General features: G+C 39.9%; 1 pseudogene; it reads left to right on the top strand.

The window, feature by feature from the left end:
* The first annotated feature begins 1,015 nt into the window (after window positions 1–1,015).
* LOC102910597 (ubiquitin-ribosomal protein eS31 fusion protein pseudogene) lies at window positions 1,016–1,488 on the top strand (annotated as a pseudogene).
* Window positions 1,489–10,209: the final 8,721 nt, after the last annotated feature.

Raw genomic sequence — 10,209 nt, 5'->3', positions numbered from 1 at the left:
AGTTGAAGGAGAATAAATGAGTTCCCAGTCCACACAAATGCTCATGGAAATTGTAATTAATCTTTCATGATTTGGGGAAGAAGAAAAACAACAAACATGCATAAAGATTCAGCTGCAGCCTTTTGAGAAATGGGAACGCTGCTCTAAGGCAGATTGAAAACAAACCAAAGCTGGAGTGGGAATGTACTCACCTTAAATTTCTCTTTCATAAAACCTCTAGAATATTTGTGCCGGGACATATACTACTGTCTCTCGGACGTACAGTGGCTACATGGTAAGTAACCAGAACTATGATTTCTCAGGATAGCACACACACTTGCTGAGCTTTGAATCTCAAACATCTCCCAACAGCCCATAAGTGGAAGGCTTGCCGCTTCCCTTTGGTGATGTGGGGAGGCGGTGGAACTTTGAGGAGTCCAGGTATAGTGAAAGCAATTTAGTTCTTTGGCACAGTGACCTTGAAGGGGCCATTGGGATTCTCTGGCTATGTCCTTATTTTTTGTGTGCTGTGAAATGAGGAGCTTCCTCTGCCCAGTGTCCACTGCCATGAAATACTACCTGGTCAAAGACCCAAAAGCAACAGGGCCAACTGGTCATGGATAGAAACTTCTGAAATTGCGAACTGAAATAAATCACCCCCTTTCTTCTGTTTACTGTCTTGCACACTTTCTAAAACAACGAAAGCTGACCAGCACTAGCTCCCTGTGTCTCAAATTAACCACAAGTAAAATGCATTCCTCCAAGGAATCAAAATTCCTGCTAAATGTGTTCTATATTTCTCTTGATATTTTTAGAAAAATTGGAAATTGACTTAAAAGGAAAAGTAACTAGATTTTTCTATCAATTGGCGTAATCCAGTGTTTGAAGTAGAAGTGTTTCTGGTTAGGTCATGAACACATCACATGAGAAGGCTTGGTTTAAGAAAAAGAAACCCTGGGCCAGGAAGCCCGGTTGACCCGCGCGGCTCTTCCTTTCTGATCCGCCATCTGTGAATGCCGGTGGAACCGCAGCCAAGATGCAGATCTTCGTGAAGACCCTTACAGGGAAAACCATCACACTTGAGATTGAACCCTCAGACACCATAGAAAATGTAAAGGCCAAGATCCAGGCTAAGGAAGGAATTCCTCCTGATCAGCAGAGGCGGATCTTCACTGGTAAGCAGCTGGAAGATGGCCGTACTTTGTCTGAATACAATATTCAAAAGGAGTCCACCCTTCATCTTGTGTTGAGACTTCGTGGTGGTGCTAAGAAAAGGAAGAAGAAGTCTTACATCACTCCCAAGGAGAATAAGCATAAGAGGAAGAAGGTTAAGTTGGCTGTACTAAAGTAGTATAAGGTGGATGAAAATGGCAAAATTAGCCGTCTTCGTCGCGAGTGTCCTTCTGATGAGTGTGGTGCTGGAGTTTTCATGGCTAGCCACTTTGACACACATTACTGTGGCAAGTGTTGTCTCTGACGTACTGCTTCAACAAACCAGAAGACGGGTAGTTGTGTATGAATAATTAAAAAGACAGGAACTGAAAAAAAAAAAGAAAAAGAAACTCAGGGCTGGCCAGATGGCTAAGTGGATAAAGGCACTTGTTACACAGCCTGACATCTGAGCATGTGCATTTGCTCCCTGGTATTCATGGTGGACAGAGAGAACCAAGTCCTGAACATTATCCTCTGACCATCACATATATGCTATGGTTTTTACCACCCCCCCAAACAGAGAGAGAGAGAGAGAGAGAGAGAGAGAGAGAGAGAGAGAGAATAATAAGAGAATAATAAATAATCTTTTAAAAGTAAAGTGTGAGACTGTGATATGTGGCTTTAGCCAAGCGTCAGCTCAGACTTTTGGATATAAAACAACTATTAATAAAGAGAAGATTATAAGCCGGGCGGTGGTGGCACACGCCTTTAATCCCAGCACTCAGGAGGCAGAGACAGGCAGATCTCTGTGAGTTCGAGGCCAGCCTGGGCTACCAAGTGAGTTCCAGGAAAGGTGCAAAAGCTACACAGAGAAACCCTGTCTCGAAAAACCAAAAAAAAAGAGAGAGAGAGAGAGAGAGAGAGAGAGAGAGAGAGAGAGAGAGAGAGAGAGAAGATTATAGGAAGTGATATTAGAAGTGTCAAAACAGATATTGGAAATTGAGACAGTCAGTGAGGGGCTCCATAAATATAACGGACATGAAGGTAGTAGCACTGGACAGAGAGAGAAGGTACCGTGAAGCCTCAGCAACACACAGGTTCTGAAGTACGCATCTAAAGTCTGGTGAGCTGATGTCTGACAATCACAGGAAAATGGCTAGAACTTCATGACAACTTCATGGTAAGCACTGAATGCCCCCTCTCCAGGACAGCATGCATTTGAATTTGCATGTTATCTGTAGCTGAGGCAGATGCTGAAAGACTAGCTCACCTAGATGATGCGACAAACTCGATTCTTGAAGTGAGATCTGGGGAGTCATCTATCTCTATGTTCACAGCACTCTTTCTCTTGTGATGGTTGTCTCAAGTTTCTCATAGACCTTTGAGCAATAGCTAGTCCCAGATTCCCAAGGGCTTCCCCTTTAAGGGGTGTTAGAGAAGAAGTTTAATAATTTATTAACAGCACCAACTACTGCCGTTGGCCTTGTTACAATATTGTACTCATACCCTTCCTCTAAGGAAGTTGTTTTTAGATTCTGTTAGTCCTCAGATGGACCACCAATGCTGGTCTACAAGATTTGTTTTGTAGGATTATCTGAACCATACATTGAAGACTTTGAATTCTTTTTTGAATCTGTAGTTCCTCAGATTTTGATAGCTTGACTCTTCAATTTAACATCACACTAGACAGAATCAGAGAGTATCATTAGCTACCAGCATGGAGAATGTCAATGTCACACATATTCCTCCCTGTTAACACAGTTTGATAGAAGCCCAGCCACCTTCTGTGATTACCTCCTATTGTCAGGATGATGACTCCTCTCAGAGCCTGGCTGTGCAGATGGGAGCCATAGCATGTGGTTCAGTAGAATTCCATTGCTAAACTTTGAAAGTTTGTGGACTAGATATACACAGGCAGCCTGGAGTTTCAGTGACAGATGGGACAAAATCCCCAGTGCATCATGAAGAAAAGTAGAGCATCATGGTGGTGCATGCCTATAATACTTGCACTTGAGAGGCTGAAACAAGGAACTTACTGGTTCAAGACCATCCTAGTTATAATGTTAGACCCTGTCACAAAACAAACAAACACCAAAAAACACAAGAATGGTACAGTAGAACCATTTTTTTTCTGTATAATGCTATTGAAAGATTTTGACTCAACATACACACATATCCTGAAATTTGAAGCCCTATCTTTATTGAATATTGTTTCTCATCTGTTTCTTAACTATGTTCTTGCAGGCCAACCACTTCTGTTGGTGTTTGTATGATGTACAGGTGTTTATATGATGGACCAACTTCTTCACTTCCTTTGCCCTAAGGAGAGTTCTGTGTCCTTAGTGAGCTACTACACTGGAGAATCAAACACTTCAATCATCCTTGGATATTATAGTTGTGGTGTATTGTTGGTAAGAATGGTAATCCTCACCCATGATAGATATCTACCCCTGTTAGAACAAGAAATTACTCTCTCCAGATCAAAAGAAAAAACAAGGTAGTCAATTTGACATCACATGACTCCCTGTCTTCTTTGGAAAAGCTCTCTCTGGTGTCCTAGGATTGGTTTCTCTTTTTGGAAAATTGAACACCCAAATGCAACAGTAGGGAAGGCAGCTTTGGTCAGTAGAGGTCTGTAACATTGCTCTCATTTCAGTCACTGAATTGATTAAGCCCATCTGTCTGTGATGTCCATGCTGGCATGGCTAATGACAGATCAATGGAAGACAACTGGTGAAAATGTACTTGCTATGTGGTAGACACTGTCTTGTAAGCTCTAATATGCAATATAAAACACATTCTTTGGCTCATTTGCATAGATCCATTCCCATGCCTGCACGTTCATTTTTTTTTTTTTAATCCATAACCTTTTAAACTTCTTTTCAATCAAATACAGGTATGTCTATTCAGGCAGCCAGTATTACCTTGAGCTATACAACCTCACTTCTGTGTATACCAAGTGGGGCTGTCAGATTTGTCAGGTGGATCCCTGTCCAGTGGGAAGTCTTTTCTTTTCAGTCCCCATAATCTTTCATGGCTTTTCCCAAGTGACACTGTTATGCAGTTTCAGCCATTTTCAGCTTAAACTCTTCATATCCCTGAAAATAGAAGGAATGCTTTTTTTTTTTTTTTTTTTTTTTTTTTAAATCTTCTGCTAACTAGTAAGTATGAACAGCAATGGTGGGTGTTTACCTAGTCATTTGGCTTGCATGTGTCTTCATATCTATCTAGGTCATGGCAGGTTTGAGATATTCTCTATCTTACAATGAATTGCTCTTGGACTCACCTCACTTTATGATGTAGCGAGTCTGTCGAATCAGATCAAATGTTACAGATTCATGAAACTCACTGTCACTCTGTTTTTCCCACTGTCTGGGAGTGTGCCAGGAACAGTTTCTCAAAGATACACAGTTCTTTCCTGCAGATGGAAGAGTTTCCTTCCAGAATTCCAAGTGTTTGTCCTGTCATCATTTACTTCACTAGAGAGTCCCAGATGACATATTTCATTCCTACTGGTAGCCCCAGTATTATAGGGGCTGTAGATCATGTGGACTAAGTGATGGGATTATCTTTACTGAAGTCTGGATCTACTGTAGAAGACTTTCCTTCTCTGGGATCTTCTCAAAGCTAGAAAACTTCCAATTCACCCACATGTAAAAACAAAAAGCGTATCAGACGTTAGATTTTCTTGGTGGTAGAGTTGCAAAGTGCAATATGTATTCTCAGGTTATGCATGATATTCTTTCCATCTCTGAATATGGGATGCCTGATTACTTTATTGATATGTTAGCTTGGCCAATGAACATTGGTATAGGTAGTTAACAGAATTTTCCCTGGGGCCTTCCCTGAGAAAATCTTTCCCAGGGTCCTGGAAAAGACACTACATTTGACGTGGGGGTATCTGAGGGAAAGGAATCTATGCACACCATGCTCTTTTGTCTGTTTATTTCCCTATAACAAACTTCTATCTACACAGCTTCAGTCCCATTCTGACTCTCAGTTCTTCTCTGTCCCTTCTTTTTCTGTCCCCTCATAGCCCTAGTAATAATTAAGCTCTTATGCTTTTGATCTCATTTTCATCCCCTGTTCCTTCATCCTCCATCTTTCCTCCCTCTTCCCTTCTCCTGACCTGATTCACCTACAATCTACAAAAAAAATTCTTCCTTGTTCCTCACTCCTCCTTGGCCTGAGCCATTCTGCCTAACCATCTACAGAAACCCTGCCTTCTTCCCTTCTCTCTGGCCACTGCTCCTCCTTGCCCAGGAATTCTGCTCCAGTCCTTATTGCATCTGGTTATGCAAAAAGCCCTGTTGTCCTCAGTCAATAGCTCTGTAATGCCACTAGGCTTGAAGGCAAGGGATGATCTGAGCTTCATTTGCACAAGAAACATAGCTATGCATCTATAGTCTGTCTGTCTCCTAAGCTCTGCAGGGGTGTTACCTAGTGGATCAGCAGTAGGTCTGAGAAGCTAAACTGTTTGTCATATGGCCTAATAATATATGAACACACAAGAATTTCATAGCAGAAGGCAGCTGATATATATTAAAAGCTAAATAACACCAATTATTCCTTGATAAATGGCTTCCTCGTGAAGGACTCCTTGATCAATCAAGGTATAGCTTATTGTATACAGCTGAACCTCTATAATATATTCTTGTAGCCCACTGCAGATAGTTACCTCTTACTTTATAGAGTATGCTTTACTTATTTTATGGCTTACTAGGGCCTCTAGTTTTCTTTTTCTTTCTTTCTTTTTTTAAAAAAGATTTATTTATTATGTATACAGTGTTCTGCCTGCATGTATATCTGCAGGCCAGAAGAGGGCACCAGATCTCATTATAGATGGTTGTGAGCCACCATGTGGTTGCTGGGAATTGAACTCATGACCTCTGGAAGAGCAGTCAGTACTCTTAATCTCTGAGCCATCTCTCCAGCCTGGGCAGTTTTCTAGCCACCACTTACACATCAACCCAATTCACACAGTGTTATCAATGATATGAATCACTGTGAAGCTTTGTAGGATTTCCAGCCAGTCAAGATCTCTTAGGTTATATCATTACAAAGGAATTGTAAGTTAGCAGAACTGGGAAAGAAATTCTTGAAAAGTGTAAATACCTAACTTTGCCCGTTCTACATAAACGTTTCTGTTTTATCTAGTCTGAGTACAAAAAAATAAGACATTTACCAAACCTCTACACTAGTACTTGAGGCTGGTTTTATAAACAACACCATGACATTTGGCATAGCCGCTGCAAACAGCTGGCTGTGTAGCACAATGTGTGGAAACACACAATCACCATCAGAATCCATCTGTGCTGCAAACAGTTGGCTATGTAGCACAATGTGTGGAAACACACAATCACCATCAGAACCCATCTGTGCTGCAAACAGCTGGCTGTGTAGTACAATGTGTGGAAACACACAATCACCATCAGAACCCATCTGTCTTTGTAGAAGCCAGATTGATGGCTTGATTTAGGATATCATGGGGACCACACTTCTGCTTCTTTTACCTACTTAGGCTCCTTCAAACTGAGTGGTTATTAATTACTCAGGAGAATGAATGAACTGCTGTTTTGGTGGTTTGCATTTTCCTTGCTAAGAAATTCCTTTGTCATAGATATCAAATGTCTGGTTTGAGGGCAGCTAATTATACCCTCAAGGACCTGGACAATGACTACAAAAACTATAGACCTTCTAGAAACTAAACCTAGGCTCCAAAGCCAACTACTTGGTTCTATACCCCTTTCTAATAGAAAATGCAGTAAGGTATGACATTGGGGGTAGAATTCTCTGTTCCCTGAGTAATTGCAACACAGAACTTGTTTCCAGTTGATAGTATATTGTTTTCAAATATGTTTTATTAATCTAGTTTTTATCATTACCAATTGTATCTATTTTGGTTGGATCGAAAGAAGGTTTGGGTCTGAAATTTTGTACATGTAGGTTTCACATGTACACTTACACTTGAACATTTAAATTGCAAGAAGAAGTTTGAAGATTCATCCTTGCAATGACAATCTGGTTTCTCCATTTGTGATGGAATTCGTTGGTTTGAAAATCAGAGAAGACGCCTGGACATCTTGGAATGCACCATCAGGGTAAATAAGTATATTAGCACTGATATGCTTCTTAAAAATTTACTGCATTTACAATATTTATCTTCTAACAAGAAATTAAGTTTATAACATCATATTTTCTTTTATAACATTAATGGTTTGTGAAATATATCCCTGTGTGTAACACACAAGAGCATATGTACAAGTATGTGCATGTATGCACACACACACACACACACACACATCTAACTGTACAATTTGCATAAGATTTACCCTAAGTATTAAAGTTTGTGCCCAGCTATTAAATGGCTGCTGCTGCTGGCTAAATGAACTGTACCACACATGTGAACTTTATATTTAAAATTCAAATATACCAGGGACAATCACATGGCTGGTGTAATGAACAATTCAAGGCTAGTGAGCTAAAGGACTGAAGTCTTTTACCTATGACACTATAATCTTTTACTATTAATGCATCTCTTTAGTTCTCTGTGTATTTTTTTCTTATAAGGAGAAATTCTAAAGAATGAAGTAAGTAAAGTAAGGAGTAAATCCTGCTTGGTGCTGGCATTCTCTGTTTCCCATCCCTAAAGAGAGAAAGGACAAGGGAAATGCAATAGGAAACAGAATCCAAACAGGATTCAAGAGCTTAGCTTGAAGGAGGAGAAGACAGGAAGACCCACTCCTGGGGTAGCTGATATTTGGTTTTGATGAACAGAACATTTAAAGAGAGTCCAGAAGAGTGCTGGTTATGAAACTGCCAGTGCATTTCCTATTCTCTGCTGTAGAAAATCAGGTCAGCATCACTGTAATTGCTGGTCAGTGAAATTCTCAATCCTTCTCTGTCCTGCCCTCTGTCTTTCTCTGTCACTGTCTTGCTCTTATCCACCCTATGTTTTACTCTAAAAATCTGTCAGTTTCTTAGATTTTCAAATTACTCCTCATTTAACTTTTATTTTGTATTATTTAAACTCTCCGTTTTATTTCTTTCTACCCTGCTCTGTATTATCCCTTACCATATACTAATGTTGGCTTTGGTTTGTTCTTGCATCTAGTTCCTTAAAAAACCCTGTGGGCACCTTGGGCCCTGGCCCCCGACTGTGAGTGGCTGCTGCCTTGCTTGCTGACCTTTACCAGATGTCCTCCCTATTCAGATTCCCTGCTGGTCTCCTTCTCACCTAAGGATCACTCGAGCTTACCGGAGGTTCTTTGTTCCTACATCTTGCATTTGGTGTAAACAACTTAGATGCATCCTGTATTTGGTGTAAACAACTTAGATGCAAGAATGTAGAACATTGGGTATAGAATGTAGACCATTGGTAGCGAACTTCTGCCCTCCGGGGATCCTCCATTTGTGTTGTAAGCCTGTATTTAAGGTTTCTTCCCTCTTTCAATGAAAGGCATTCGGCATTCAGTCGTGGCGAATGACTGGCTGTCTCTTGTCTCTATTTTTAATCCACAGCCCTTCGCTCGGACATGGTGAACGGGTATCGGTAATGCGGGCATTACCGCTACAAAACCCTGTGAAGAAAACACATGAATTCTGCTCTTTGGATGCAATCGATTAGACGCTTTATCATAGAACTGCTTTTGCAGTATCGTACAAGCTTTAGTCCAGCATGTCTCTATTTCATTTACTTTAAATTTTTTTAGTGTTTTGTCTTCTGGAACATGTTTAATTTGTACATAATTATAGTTTCCCAGTCTTTTCATGTTACTGGTTTCATTTTGTTGTCCTAGTTAAGATTTTGTTTTTTATTGTTAATTCTTGTTTTTAGCAAATATGATCTAGTCTAGAGAATATTCACATGTAGTTGGGAAGATTTTATATTATGTAGCTATTGGGCAGAGGATGAATACTGCAAATGTCTGGCATATTTATTTGGTTGAAGTTTAGTTTAAATCCCTATTTCTTCATTGATTTTCTATCTGCATGTTGGCCAATGGCTAAAAGTAGCTGCTGCAATCCTCTTCTACTTTTACAGTATGGTAGTCTGTGTCGATATAAATCAATTAATGTGTGCTTCCTAAACCTAGGTGTGAAGATATTGGATGTATATAAGTTCGCCGTTGTTGTTGCTTCCTATTGTATTTATCTCTTTATATCTATCTTCTTACATAAAGGCCATTTGTGTTCGTTTTTATAGCTTTTGACTTGATGTCTATGCTATCTGGTAGGAGTATAGTTAATTGTATTTTCCTTTGGTTTCCACAAGCTCAGAAGACCATTTCCAATGTGTTGAGTTTTTCACTATCCATGTCCTTACTTGTATGGTGAGTCTCCTGTAGGCAGTGCACAGTTGGGTCTTACCTTCTCTTTTTGGTTTGCTTGGTTGGATTTTTCTTGTGTTTTGTTTTTTCAACTTGCCATACTATTTCTTTCAAATGGAGGATTTAATCCACTTGAATTCATACTGATAGGTGCAGACTATGGCGACTTTTGTTACTGTTTCCTGGCTTGCTTACTGACTCATCCAAGTTTTAGATAAATTGCCTTCCTTTGCTTTAACACTTTCAGATTCCCTGATTTTTAACTTTAGTGTATTCATTTTCTAGTGTGTCTATTTTGAGATTTTGTTTTGATGTGGCTATCATGGGATGAACTTAAATGTCTTAGGGTTGTAACAGTTTATTTTAAATGAGTATCACTTTAGTTTTGATAACTGAAAATGGAAAGGAAAAGCACATTCCACCTTCGTGCTATTCTCACTGCCACCTTTTGCATCTTTGGTGTCATGCTTTATAAATTTTTCAATTACCTAGTCACTAGCAAGGATTTTTTTGTTTTTGTTTGGTTGTGTGTGTGTGTGTGTGTGTGTGTGTTTGAATGTTCCTATTTAGGATATGGTAGTCTGTACTCCATGATTATAACATTAACACCTTCAAACTTGGAGTTCAGGTGCTGTCTTTTACCCATGACTTTTCTCTCCTTTTCCACATTAGCGTCTTTCTCTCTCAGCATGGTCAGAGAGCCAGTGTGGGGAGGAAGAGGTGTGGTGCTGTTCCAGGAAGATCATTC

The sequence above is a fragment of the Peromyscus maniculatus genome, chromosome 17 (assembly GCF_049852395.1).
Source record: "Peromyscus maniculatus bairdii isolate BWxNUB_F1_BW_parent chromosome 17, HU_Pman_BW_mat_3.1, whole genome shotgun sequence".
Lineage (NCBI taxonomy): Eukaryota > Metazoa > Chordata > Mammalia > Rodentia > Cricetidae > Peromyscus > Peromyscus maniculatus.
Note: the sequence above shows the minus strand (reverse complement) of the source record. Positions and strands in the feature narration are given on the sequence as shown.